The sequence below is a fragment of the Talpa occidentalis genome, unplaced genomic scaffold (genome assembly GCF_014898055.3).
Source record: "Talpa occidentalis isolate TD23 unplaced genomic scaffold, MPIMG_talOcc4v2.1 talOcc4.16, whole genome shotgun sequence".
Taxonomy (NCBI): Eukaryota; Metazoa; Chordata; class Mammalia; order Eulipotyphla; family Talpidae; genus Talpa; species Talpa occidentalis.
Genome location: NW_023601653.1, coordinates 77,573,798 through 77,586,006, shown reverse-complemented (window position 1 = coordinate 77,586,006; position 12,209 = coordinate 77,573,798). Strand labels below are relative to the sequence as shown.

Below are 12,209 nucleotides of genomic sequence, written 5' to 3'. Positions count from 1 at the left end.
AGCTGCTGCACTGCAGGAGAGAGTTGGTGAAAAGAAGCACCTGCATAGTCACAGGTAAGCAGACAGAGTGCTGCTCATATTTGTATTTTATAGACTGATTAGCAATTAATGAATTGAAATAAAATGACAAATACCAAAAATCAAATACATTAAGACAACAATAACAGGTATATTGAAACACAGGTACAATGCTGAAAAGTTTGGACAAATCTTTCTGGAAGATCTATAAGAGCTTATCTTATGTATCTCTAGCAATACACAAGAAGTGACGTTAATCTGAATGTGCTTTCTTTCCTGGAAATACTAATTTTGGGAACATACTCCAAGGAAATAAGCAAAAGAAAGAAGCTGACACAAAGAGGCTTATGGTTACACCATGTAGTCAAACTAAAACCTAAATTGGCCAAAAAGGAAGAACTGCTACTGTTCTTGCTTAAAATTGTAAGTATAGGAAATACTAATGCACAGAAATGTACCTAAGGAATGTGAAGTTAAAGAAGAAAACCCAAATCTATCAACACAGAGGTTAAATACATATTCTGCTTACACAGACTTTAACTGATCGTGAGAAATTTTTAAACAATATAAAAAGATGACAGTGATAGAGGCGTTTAGGAAAACACAAATGTTTTGTGAATTATCTGTACAAAACATTTCCTCCTGCAGCAGGAAATACATAGTGGATTAGCTAAAAACTATTCAATAATATATATCCAAGTTTTATCATTATTTATATTTCTAACAAACACTTGGCTTTCTTGCCTTGATTAAATCAAAACTGTTCTTAAATTGGTTTGTTTCATTTAGTGATTAACGTCAGAACCTTTGCTGTTTTCTTAATTAAATTAAGTGAAACTGGGCCTCCCCAGTGGCACAGCGGTTGAGCGCTGGGTTGCGAAGCTGCCTGCGGCCTCTGCGACGCCTGTTCAATCCCCGGCTGCTCCCCGGCCACCGGAGGAGGGTCCCACATGGCGCGCACACCTCTCCTGCCGCCCGCTGCTCCCCTCAGCAGTGTACTTCGGTCCTTCTGCCTGCTCTGCTCCCCGCTCTGGCTCTGGTGAATTCTCTCACCCTCCCGCGCTTCTGACTGTACCCAGTGCATGTATAAACAAACAAACAAACAAACAAACAAATAAAATGCCTCTATAAAAAAAAATTAAGTGAAACTTCTAAATATAGACTATAAAGTAAAATTTTGATTCTGGTTGATATGTGAATAATGAGTAGCTAGATTTCCAATAACACTTAATGGAAACTCATGACTTATGCCTATTTAGAAGTTTCATGGAATTAATACATTCAGAAACTTATGTGAGTCTGATAAATAAGTCATATTTCATGTTTCCAGACAAAGTCAACACAAGGAAAGACACGTGGCTACAGTAGATAATAATTTTTAGGGTGGCTTAAGCTTCTGAAAGAAAAGAAACAGAAAATTCTGATTTTTCTGCTTTTAAAACGTAATATTGGTGCTTAGCTTTTGTCAGTTGGTGTTCACATCAGTGTAGTGTTTGTGGCAATTGTAAACATGCTAAGTATTTTGGGACAAGCTAGAGAGGCTAAGACGCCAGGTCTAATTATAATACCGCTCTTCAAACTGGACTGGACCTCACCATCAACCACAACAGATGGAACATGATGTCAGCAAAAAGGCTCTGAGCACCAACCCTCAAAGCTCAAGCTCTCAGTGTACCAGTGGGCCCAGGCTTTCGATCAGCTTCTTTTTTTAAAAAAAAAAAAGTATTTATTTATGCATATAAGAGCTGGGGTGCAGGCCAGAGATGCGGGGGTGGTGTGTGTGTGAGAGGATTCACCAGAGACAGAGTGGGGAACAGAACAGGCAGATTGAAGTACACTGCTGAGGGGAGCAGCAGGTGAGGCAGGAGAGGCCTGCTGTGCCATGTGGGTTGCTCCCTGGCTGGGGATCGAACTCATGCTTCAGAGGCTGCCGATTGCTTCATAGTGCTGTGCGTAACCCCTTGCACCACCAGAGAGGCCCTCGATCAGCTTCTTTACTCAGAATTGACTCACAGTCCTTTCAAGCTGGGGCAGCTAGCATCTGATGCCACAGAACATTGGAAGCAGTCGTTTCTGAAGGCACCCGACAGTAATGGAAGAAACAGAAAACTCAATAAACATCAGGCACAAGAATTTAAAGGCTTGAGACAAAAAGGCTCACATCTCAACAGTCCCTAAGAGACTTTCAGTACAGCAGCCTGATTCTGCTGCTGAGGGTCCTTCACCATCATGGGAGAGTTAAAGTCCATTCAATCAATTCTATTTGTGTGTGTGTGTGTGTGTGTGTAGAAGAACTGGGGTATAGGCCAGAGGTGTGGGATGGGGGTGGGGGGTTGAGAGGATTCACCAGAGACAGAGTGGGAACAGAACAGGCAGATCTACTGAAATACACTGCTGGGGGGAGCAGCAGGTGAGACAGGAGAATCTGCTGTGCCATGTGGGTAGCTCCCTGACCAGGGATGGAACTCATACTGCAGTGACTGCCTATAGCTTCATAGTGCTGAGACTTTAACCCCTGCACCACCAGGGAAACCCCTCCTTATAACTTTTCATGTTTAAGTGATTTCCGATTTACTCAGGAGTTCCCAGAAAACCAGCCCCACTTGTTTTACATTTAGCCGTGTTTGTATTTTGTTTCTCTCCCTAAGTGTTTTCTCTGTCCCTCTCCCTTCCCCTCTCTTTCTCCATCCCCCTCGCTCAGGCGACACTTCCCCATACCCCCTCACAGGTGACATATTTATTCCCATCCTGTAGCTTGAAACTTCAGTCTCTTCCACGGGTATTTCCTGATTTAGGGGGCCAGCCCCCCCACAGCTGACTCTGCTTTCTTTTTTTTTAAATATATTTATTTATTTAAATTTTATTTTTATATTCCCCATACAATTGCAACCCCCTTATTTTGACCCCAATCCCTCCCCTCCCCGCCCCCCATCCCCCATAGAGTGTCTCTGGTTCATAGTTTTTTGTTGATTTTGATTTTCAGTTTCTTATAGTTATTCATTTTCCTGGTCCCTTATTTAGGTTTTCTAGATTCCTGCTATGAGTGAGACCATCCGGTATTTTTCTTTTTCTTTCTGGCTTATTTCGCTGAGCATGATCCTTTCCAGCGCCATCCATGTTGCTGCAAATTGCATGTGTTTATCTTTTTTGAATGCTGAGTAATATTCCATGGTGTATATGTACCACATCTTCTTGATCCAGTCATCTATTTTTTGGGCATTTGGGTTGTTTCCAAAGCTTAGCTATTGTAAATAGTGCTGCTATAAACATAGGGGTGCAGGTGCTCTTTGGAATTGATGTTTCTGTGTCCTTTGGGTAAATACCTAGGAGTGGAATTGCTGGATCATATGGAAGCTCTATGTTTAATAGGTCCAGAAATCTCCACACAGCTCTCCATAGTGGTTGGACCAGTTTGCACTCCCACCAGCAGTGCAGGAGAGTTCCTTTTTCTCCACATCCTCGCCAACATTTGTTGTTGCTGGTTTTTTTAATATGTGCCATTCTTACTGGTGTAAGATGGTATCTCGTGGTACTTTTGATTTGCATTTCCCTGATTACAAGATCTGCTTTCCTGTTTGCTGAGTCAGTGTCTCTGCCAGCGGGGAATTGACTTTGAATTCAGAAACACGGTTGCCTTTGCACAGCAGGGGATTGGCGAGTAACTGCCTTTTTAAGGGAGAATTTAAAGCAGTATTTTAGAGAGACCCATAGCTTTTGTGTGACAGGGAAAATGAAATGAATTCTTATAACACCTCCCTTCCTGATGCCAAAGACATTTTGACAAATGGAACTTGGCTGAAATTCCACTGAAGTGAAGGCAGGATGAGAAATGTCCCACCTCAGCACACTCAGAGTTCCTGTGTCTTTTGTTCTTTCCGGGTCCTCAGTGGAAAGGATGCTCCTGGCCAGCACTGGCGAGGCGTCTTTATTCAGTCTACTGATTTCAGTGCTATTCTCTCCCAGACACCCTGGAAGACATACTCAGATGTCATTTTTTTTTTTTTTAAATGAGGCATGTTTTATTTATTTATTTGTTTGTTTGTTTGTTTGTTTTTGTTTATACAAGCACTGGGTACAGTCAGAAGCACGGGAGGGTGAGAGAATTCACCAGAGCCAGAGCGGGGAGCAGAGCAGGCAGAAGGACTGAAATACACTGCTGAGGGGAGCAGCGGGCGGCAGGAGAGGTCTGCACGCCCTCAGATGTCATTTTTAATCAGCTACCCAGGTGTCCCTTAGCCCAGCTAATTATTAACCATCACAGTCTTTCACAACTCTGATATTTTATTTATGCAGGCTAATTATTTTGTAGGATCTCTCTCAATTCTGTTTTTTGCTACTGCTTAGTCATCATAGATTTTCTGACGCTTTCTCGTCATTAGGTTGAGGTTGTACAGCAAATTCTCAAATAATGAATATCCCTATAACATTGATGAGAAAAAGACCGGCCTGGTAGACCTCGAAAGAAATGATGTATTCAAAGACCTGTTTTTGTTACCTATCATGTAGCTGAAGGCACTGTTTCCAGTAACCTTTTGATGATGTTAAGTGAGGACAGGTGCCACCTTCCACCAGGCCTGGGTTCTGCAACACAGACAATATCTGTCTGGGCTGGGAAAGACTGTGTTTGGCTTCATGCCCACCTATAAACTTTCTCTCGCTCCCTTTTCTCACCCCCTATAAATACATTCTGTCACCATTGTTTCTTCTTGTGTGTCTGCTTTTGAGTCATGTCCTACAATTAATGTTAACTCACCAGCGAGGATTCATGAACAAGGTCATGTCCTTTCCTGGATTTGAAGGGCTTCAATAACTGAGTCAGTGTTATACTGAAAAATATCTAATTGATTCTCCAAGGGAAAAAAATGTCCTGATTTGTAACATTTGCCAATTTCCATGATTTAAATACTACCCCAATTCCAATCCAAGCTACCATTCTCGCAAAATTGGGAAGGTCCTCACCTTTCCTGAGTTGATGTTGCTTACAGAATCCATCTGGGTCCTGTGGCCTGTCACCCCCAAAAGCCAACAAACAGAGAAAGAATTGAATCTATAAGCACTTTCATTTTTCAGATCATTGGCCATTGATCTGAGAGAATGATGGCCACAGCACCCTGAAGAGACCATTGCACCATCTCATCTCGGGCTGGCCTTGTATAGTGGGTTAGAGACATTAGTCATAAGCAAACAGCCCAACAAGGTTGATGTTTCTGTACTCGTCATGTTCAGCCCCAGAACTTGTCAGCATCTCAGTTATCTTCACCCCAGTGCATCTGATGTCCCACACACATTCAGGCTTCCTTGGGGCAGGAATCTCAGTAGGAGGCAAGCGTTCACAGTCTTCAATAGGGGCAAGAAAAAATCAAAATCAACAAGCAACTATAAACCAGAGACACACTGGGGGAGAGAGAGGAGGGAGGGAGGATCAAACAAGGGGGAGGGTGGGAATTGTATGGGGACTATAGCCAAGATGAAAATGCATACATTGTGCAAAAATGAAAAATGATGTAAAAAACATATAAAATTAAAAAAAAAAAAAGCAATGAATGTGATAAAGATTTGACCTCTGGGGCAGCTGAAGGTAAAATGACAAGATTTCCGAGCAGCTCTGAAAGTCTAACTTGGGTTTTATGCTTTCTCCAGAGAGCAGCAGCTGAAGTGCCGAGGAGCTGGGTCACTTGTATGTTCAACGGAGCTTACCTGAGAGCTGCCTGTGCAAAGATGAGTTAAGACAGTGCCTGGTCCTCAAGAAGCTTAGCATGAAACTGGGCAGACAGATGAACAAAGTGACAGTGAGAGCACGTGGAGAAGGTGATAGGGCAGAGGCAGGGCCAGCAGGAGTCTAGGTAAGAGACCTGTAAAACACTAGAAAATTTTAAAAGTCGGGTTGTTGTTGTTTTTAAGAAAATGACTTATGGGATATTTTTAGAGAACGACTAAATTTTAGATGAAGGGGGGCAGGTATATTCCAGGCAGAGGGCACATCCAGGCAAAGGCACAGAGGCAAATAGCCGAACGGCAGGATGTGTGGAGAGGACAGAGTGACGGCCAGCAGGGCCAGATCCCAGGAGTCTTGGGTTTAAGTTAAGGGTTTTGAACTTTCATTTGAAAGCTGTCAGAAACTATCAGACTTTCAGGTACATTTTCTATTTAGGTTCTAGAAGCAGCAGAGGACAGCCGGGGGTGGGGTGGGGGGAGGGGCGTGTGTCAGGCTAAGCCGATTACTCCCAGGAAGGGGTGATATGTGCAGAAGTGAGAGAGGAAGAAAGGAGGGGGGAGATAAGAGAGAGAGAAAGTTAGGACGATGTCCTGGTTTCCAGCTTGACTGACAGTGACAAAAATGATTTTGTCATTTGCTAAGATTTTAAAAATACAGAGAATAGAAGCAGATTGGGGTAAAAAAAGATCCAAGGATCAGAGATTGGCAGATTTGTCTGGCAAACAGGATATGAATAGGAGAGTCATGTGGGTTGATTTACTCTGCAGTCCAGCCTGGTGGCAGACGGGAGTGGATGTGGGTGGGAGTGAATGTGGGTGGGTGGCAGGTGGAGGCAGGAGAGATCATGAGGAGGAAGGACAGCTTTCGTGGGAAAGGCATGAAGCTAGGATGCTGTGTTTCAAGAATGAGACGTCAGAGTTTAAAATTTCCTGTGTGTTACTTTAGAGGTGATGACAATATGCACAGATGGGAGCTTGGCATGGCTGTTTTCCTCCAGAAATTTGTAGGCATATTTTTCCCAGGGAAAGAACCTACATCTCTCATCAGATTCTCAGAGTCTCTTATGAAAACTTAAGAATTGTTTCTAGGTGACACGGTTTTTATTTCATTCTCACATTTTCAGACATGCCTGTTATTCAAGTGCTATGTGAGTATTAGGCAAATGTTTCTTTAAAATTTTTTACTCAGATGAAAGGGCTGTTTCCCAGAATATGAAGGGAAAAAAGTAGAAAAATGTAGGCTGACAAGTTAATAATTTATTAATAATGTTCCCTTTCTCCAATGCTCCCTCCCACTTTTAAAACTGGCAGGCAGTGTGGTAGACATAAATGACATCGTTTATATTTACAAATAAAAGCATGCAGATGTTTGTTTTAATATTACAGCTTGTGTTTTTTTCAAAAGAGGGTTTTTAGATTCCTATATTCCTAAGCTGTAGTGGACAATACAGGTGAAAAAAACTCTTCCTCCGAGATTAGAGATAATACTCTTTTCCCATAACCTGAGAAGTAAGATAGAATTTGAACTTAATGCTGCTGCTTTTACACTCCTAGTGCTGGCTGCTTAGCCTGACAGCCAGAATGGGAGGCAGGATTAGAGGGGTTTAGATCATGTCTGTCCAGTGCTGCGTGTGGGAGTGATTTGCAGCAAGTGCAGACAGCAGTGTATGAAGGCGCCTAACTTCTTGTTACGTGCAAAAACGAGAACTGCCAAGTTATCTTTTTTGGGCAATTCCTTTAAACATATATTGAATCTTCAGAAAACTTTAGTGTGTAATAAGCCAGATGATTGAAACTCCATTTATAGAAAGATATCTTTTTTTCAAAGATTTATTATTTATGCATACAAGAGCTGGGGTACAGGCCAGAGGTACGGGGAATGGGGGCTGAGAGTATTCACCAGAGACAGAGTGGGGAACAGAACAGGCAGATCTACTGAAATACACTGCTGAGAGGAGCAGCAGGTGCGACAGGAGAGGTCTGCTGTGCCATGTGGGCCAGGGATCAAACTGGTGCTGTAGTGGCTTCTGATAGCTTCATAGTGCTGAGACTTAACCCCTTGCGCCACCAGGGAGGCCCAGGAGTAAGATATCTTTTCTGAGAGAAAAGCAAGTTTCATTCCATTTCTCTCATGAATGCTCAAGGAGACAGGGCTTGCAGGTGAGGGACTGAGGAAGCCGCAGCTTGTCCCCATGTTGTAGCTTCTGAGGCATCTTTTGCACTGATCTCACATCATCCTCACAAGAGCCACGGGAGATGTGGATGGTGTTGTCCTCTAACACTAAAGGAAAGAAATACCAGTAAGATGCAACCGTGAGGTTTGGATTCAATTCACCTTTTTCCAAAACTCATGCTTTTTCCACAAACACACAGCTGGGGTGGGGGGCGGGAGCACTGAGGTGTCGGTTAACAGGTGGCCCTAATTAGGGAGATTAGTAGTTTAATCTCAGCCTTATGCCTTCATAATTTTGAGTTCTGGGGATAGCCAAACTAAACTGTTTTGGGAATTAAGAGCATGAGACAGGGGTTGTGGAGGCATGGAGCCCAGTTTAAAGCATTTTCTGGTATGAGAGTCCATGCTTTGTGTCAGATTTGGGAGTCTGCCTAGAAAGCCACTTCTTTGTACCAGGAAAGTTGTCTGCTGAGCTTCTATTTTTGTCATGCTACGTTAGTGGGGAGAATATGGTGAAGGGGGCAAAGAAGGTTAAGTCAGTTGCAAAAGGAATGTTTTTCTACTTGTGTCTCCAGATGCAATTTCTCTCCCTCATATTATTTTCATTTTTAAATTTTTTAAATTGTTTATATTTAAAGAGTAGGTTTATTAGGGAAAGGGACAGGTTTTGCTAAGAGAGGCCTGCTAAGAGAGGTTGCAGGCAGGCGGCCTTGAGGAGAGCTGCCTCCGCTGAGGGAGGTCAGTGAAGAGAGGTCCCGGCATGGTACACATCATGGGCAGCCAGAAAGCTGCTGCCCTGCAGAGGGGGAGAGTTGGTAAGAAGAGGCACCTGCATAGTCACAGGTGGACAGTGGGAGTGCTGCCTCTCCCTCACTTTAGAGTTCCTGTTCTATCCTTGAGTATCATGCAGTACCGGCAAGTTCCTGCAGAAATGGTTTGTGTAGCCTTTCTGACTCAGTCCATACATGTGGTCCTCCAGGCGCTAATTCTCAGAGGAGGAGGGTGGCTATGGAAATGCAGTAGAAGTGTAACCCATGGCTGAAGCCAAAAACCGTTACAGGTGTTGCCCCTTGGAGGGGCTTGCTGGTGAGTATGGAGACCCCCAGCGAATATGCGAACAAAGTATTGGTGGGGGTGGAGACTCCTATAAAAAATATAAGCCACTGCAGAAGCAGCCCCTGGGATTGCGCGTTCGAGGATTCAGTGTTCAGGATTTCAATATTTTCAGATCTTCAGCGATTTGGGGGTCAGCAATTTCTGCCTACACCATGCACCATGCCGATCTCCCAGAAGGCTGTTATGGGCCTCTGAAGGACAGGGAGAGGCCTCCAGCAGCCAGCCTCAGAGAGGAAAAGTTCGGAGGCTTTGCAAGTAGCTGAGTGACTGAAACTGTTCCCAGTTTTGCTGCTGTTAGTCTGGCAGAGAAGGCGAAGACCAGGAGCCGGGCACCTGGCTGAGCCTGGCTTAGCTGTGTGAGTATTGCCGTTTGTGGGGTCATTTGGCCGCTGCAGCTGCTGTTTTGAGCGTCGTTTGTCTGGTGCTGTACTGGGGCAACTCAGCAGCTCCGGAAGCATCTCCTGTGTGTCTTCTGCTGTCTGAGTGAGTTGGATCCTGGCCTAGAGGCTGGCTGCCATGTGCTCCAGGTCCCCAGTGCTGGGAAAATGACATCTTGGGAGTGTTTGTGTTTAGGATTTAAAACACTGGACACTGCTTCAGGTGAGGTAAGCAGCCATTTTTGGCCTCAGTAACTCTTTGTTTTTCCCTGGTTTGTTAAATAAATCCCATTACTGTGGTTCTATGGATCTGAATAGTCTTGGCAATTGTGCGTGTGGGTGAAGAACTCGAACAGTGACTAATAAACTATTTGGTCAGTGTCCTTGGCCAGTTTTAGTGCCCCTTGCTGCCCTGTAACAGAAGGACAAACTGGAGTGTATGTAAAAAAAAGAGGCAGGGCTTGATGGACCTGCTTTCTGAGCACCTGCTGTGTTTGGCATACAGAACAAAGAAGACGAAATTGGTAGATTCACTCCAGTGGGCATTAATGGGTACTTCTTGAAACAACCATGGAATGCTATCTGACCCTTGGAAAATAATCATAGGTATGGGGGAAGTCGGAAAATGTTGTTTATTTAGGGAGAGAGATCGGAAACGCTTTTTAAAAAATGTGTTAAGTTCTAAATATCAAAAGAATGGCAGAAGCATAAGCTAGAGAGAATAAGAGAGGCTAAGGGATAAGAGCTAAGAGAATAAGAAAGACTCAAGGGATTGAACAGACACAAGGATCCTAGCACACTTATTCACACTATACCCAGTGGAATGGTGGAGCTAAGAGACAGGGAAGGTGAACAAGAGACATAATTAAAGAGGTTTTGGATTCAGAAGAAGACATTAGTAAACAGTACAACGTTGCGGGAGGCCTGGGCTAGAAGTCAGGTAAATTACATGGGAACACTGGTGTGGCCTTAAGCAAATGACAGAATAGCCACAAGTTTGCTTTCTCGTTTTTGAGATGCAGACAATTATACCTGCCTTTTGGAATATTGAGTCATATATAAAATAGCTGTGTAAAAAGTTAGTACCTGGCATAAAGCAAGTGATAAATGGAGTAAAAGGATCATTCCAAAGAGAAGTTGACATCAGTGGCAGATACATTATTAAGATTGACAAGGATGGGCCTCCCCGGTGATGCAGCGGTTGAGCGCTGGGTTGTGAAGCTGCCCGCAGCCTCTGCAGCGCCAGTTCGATCCCCGGCTGCTCCCCGGCCACTGGAGGAGGGTCCCACATGGCGCGCAGACCTCCCCTGCCGCCCGCTGCTCCCCTCAGCAGTGTACTTCGGTCCTTCTGCCTGCTCTGCTCCCCGCTCTGGCTCTGGTGAATTCTCTCACCCTCCCGTGCTTCTGACAGTACTCAGTGCTTGTATAAATAAATAAATTAATTTTAAAAAATCCTTAAAAAAAAAGATTGACAAGGACGCAGTCTGGGTTAATTAAGACTATTGGGAGTGAGAGATTTTTTAGTTTTTTTTTTTAAGTTTTATTTATTTTATACAAGAACCGGGGTACAGGCCAGATGTGCGGGAGGGTGAGAGGATTCACCAGAGACAGAGCGGGGAACAGAACAGGCAGACAGACCGAAATATGTTGCTGAGGGGAGCAGCAGGTGAGACAGTAGAGGTCTGCCGTGCCATGTGGGACCCTCATCGCCCAGCAGGGATTGGGATCGAGCTGGTGCTGCAGAGGCTGCAGACAGCTTCACAGAGTGGCGCTCAACTGCCTGCGCCACCAGGGGAGGCCTGAGATTTTTTACTTTTAAAAATAGTGAATTCTGAATAGTAATTTTCTTTTTCTTTTTTTTAAAAGATTTATTTATTTGTACAAGAACTGGGGTACAGGTCAGAGGCGCAGGAGGGTGAGAGGATTCACCAGAGATAGAGCGGGGAGCAGGACAGGCTGATGGACCAAAAGCACTGCTGAGGGGAGCAGCGGGCGAGACAGGAGAGGTCTGCTCTTGAAGGAGGATTTGAGGTTCTCTTTTATACAGTGTTTTTGTGGGCTTTCTAACTTGGGACACCAGTTTGCACCAGTTCACTGCTGGGATATCTGGTCTCAGGCACTGGCCTTTGACTCGGAATGTGTCCTGGCCTCTGCCTCTGCATTCCTGGAGCTAGGCTGGTTTTTCTGGCCATCGTGGTCAGTTTTATGGTCTTGTCCCTAAGCCAACCTTAGGGACAACTTAGGATCAACTTCCTTGTCTATTTCAGCCTCCCAAACCTGTCTTCTGGGCAAGGAGTGGAGGCTAATTAAAGTGTACCCCAACTTTAAGTGCATTGGCCTTCTGTTCATTTCCTGTTGCCCTCAGTTAGTGAGATTCTCCGGTGGTTCCATAGTTCAGAGAATTCTGGTTATTCTTTAATATAGCTTCAAAACTTTGGGTTTCAGTATGAAAGATAAAGTGATACTTACTGAGCAGTTTTCTTTTTTGCTTTTGTTGACATTAGCTTGCTATTATTCTCAATTGCCTTCACTGGTCAACAAGAATTGAATTTCAGTTATGCTAAGTTCTGTGTTTTCCAAAGCAATATCAGAGGGAAAGGTTTATTTCAGGGTGAAAAGTACAGAAGAAACTATTGTGAAATGTTTGCTTCACTCTCGATTCAAGTGTGAAATATGTAGGAATTCAGAAAAAAAAATTAGAATATTAGAAAACTTAAGAACAGAATGCTTTATAATAGAATTTTAAATTTGTTGTTGTTAGGTATTAAAAAAAGAATTGGGTATACGGGCCCACGGTCTCAACAAAATTA

General features: G+C 43.8%; 1 protein-coding gene across 1 annotated transcript in view; it reads left to right on the top strand.

The window, feature by feature from the left end:
- Positions 1-5,677, top strand: part of SLC11A2 (solute carrier family 11 member 2) — a 65,968-nt gene extending 60,291 nt beyond the window's left edge. The window contains exon 18 of the transcript XR_008552303.1: positions 5,659-5,677. The gene's annotated coding sequence lies outside the window, so the exon portion shown is untranslated. The remainder of the gene's footprint in view (positions 1-5,658) is intronic.
- The last annotated feature ends 6,532 nt before the right edge of the window (positions 5,678-12,209 follow it).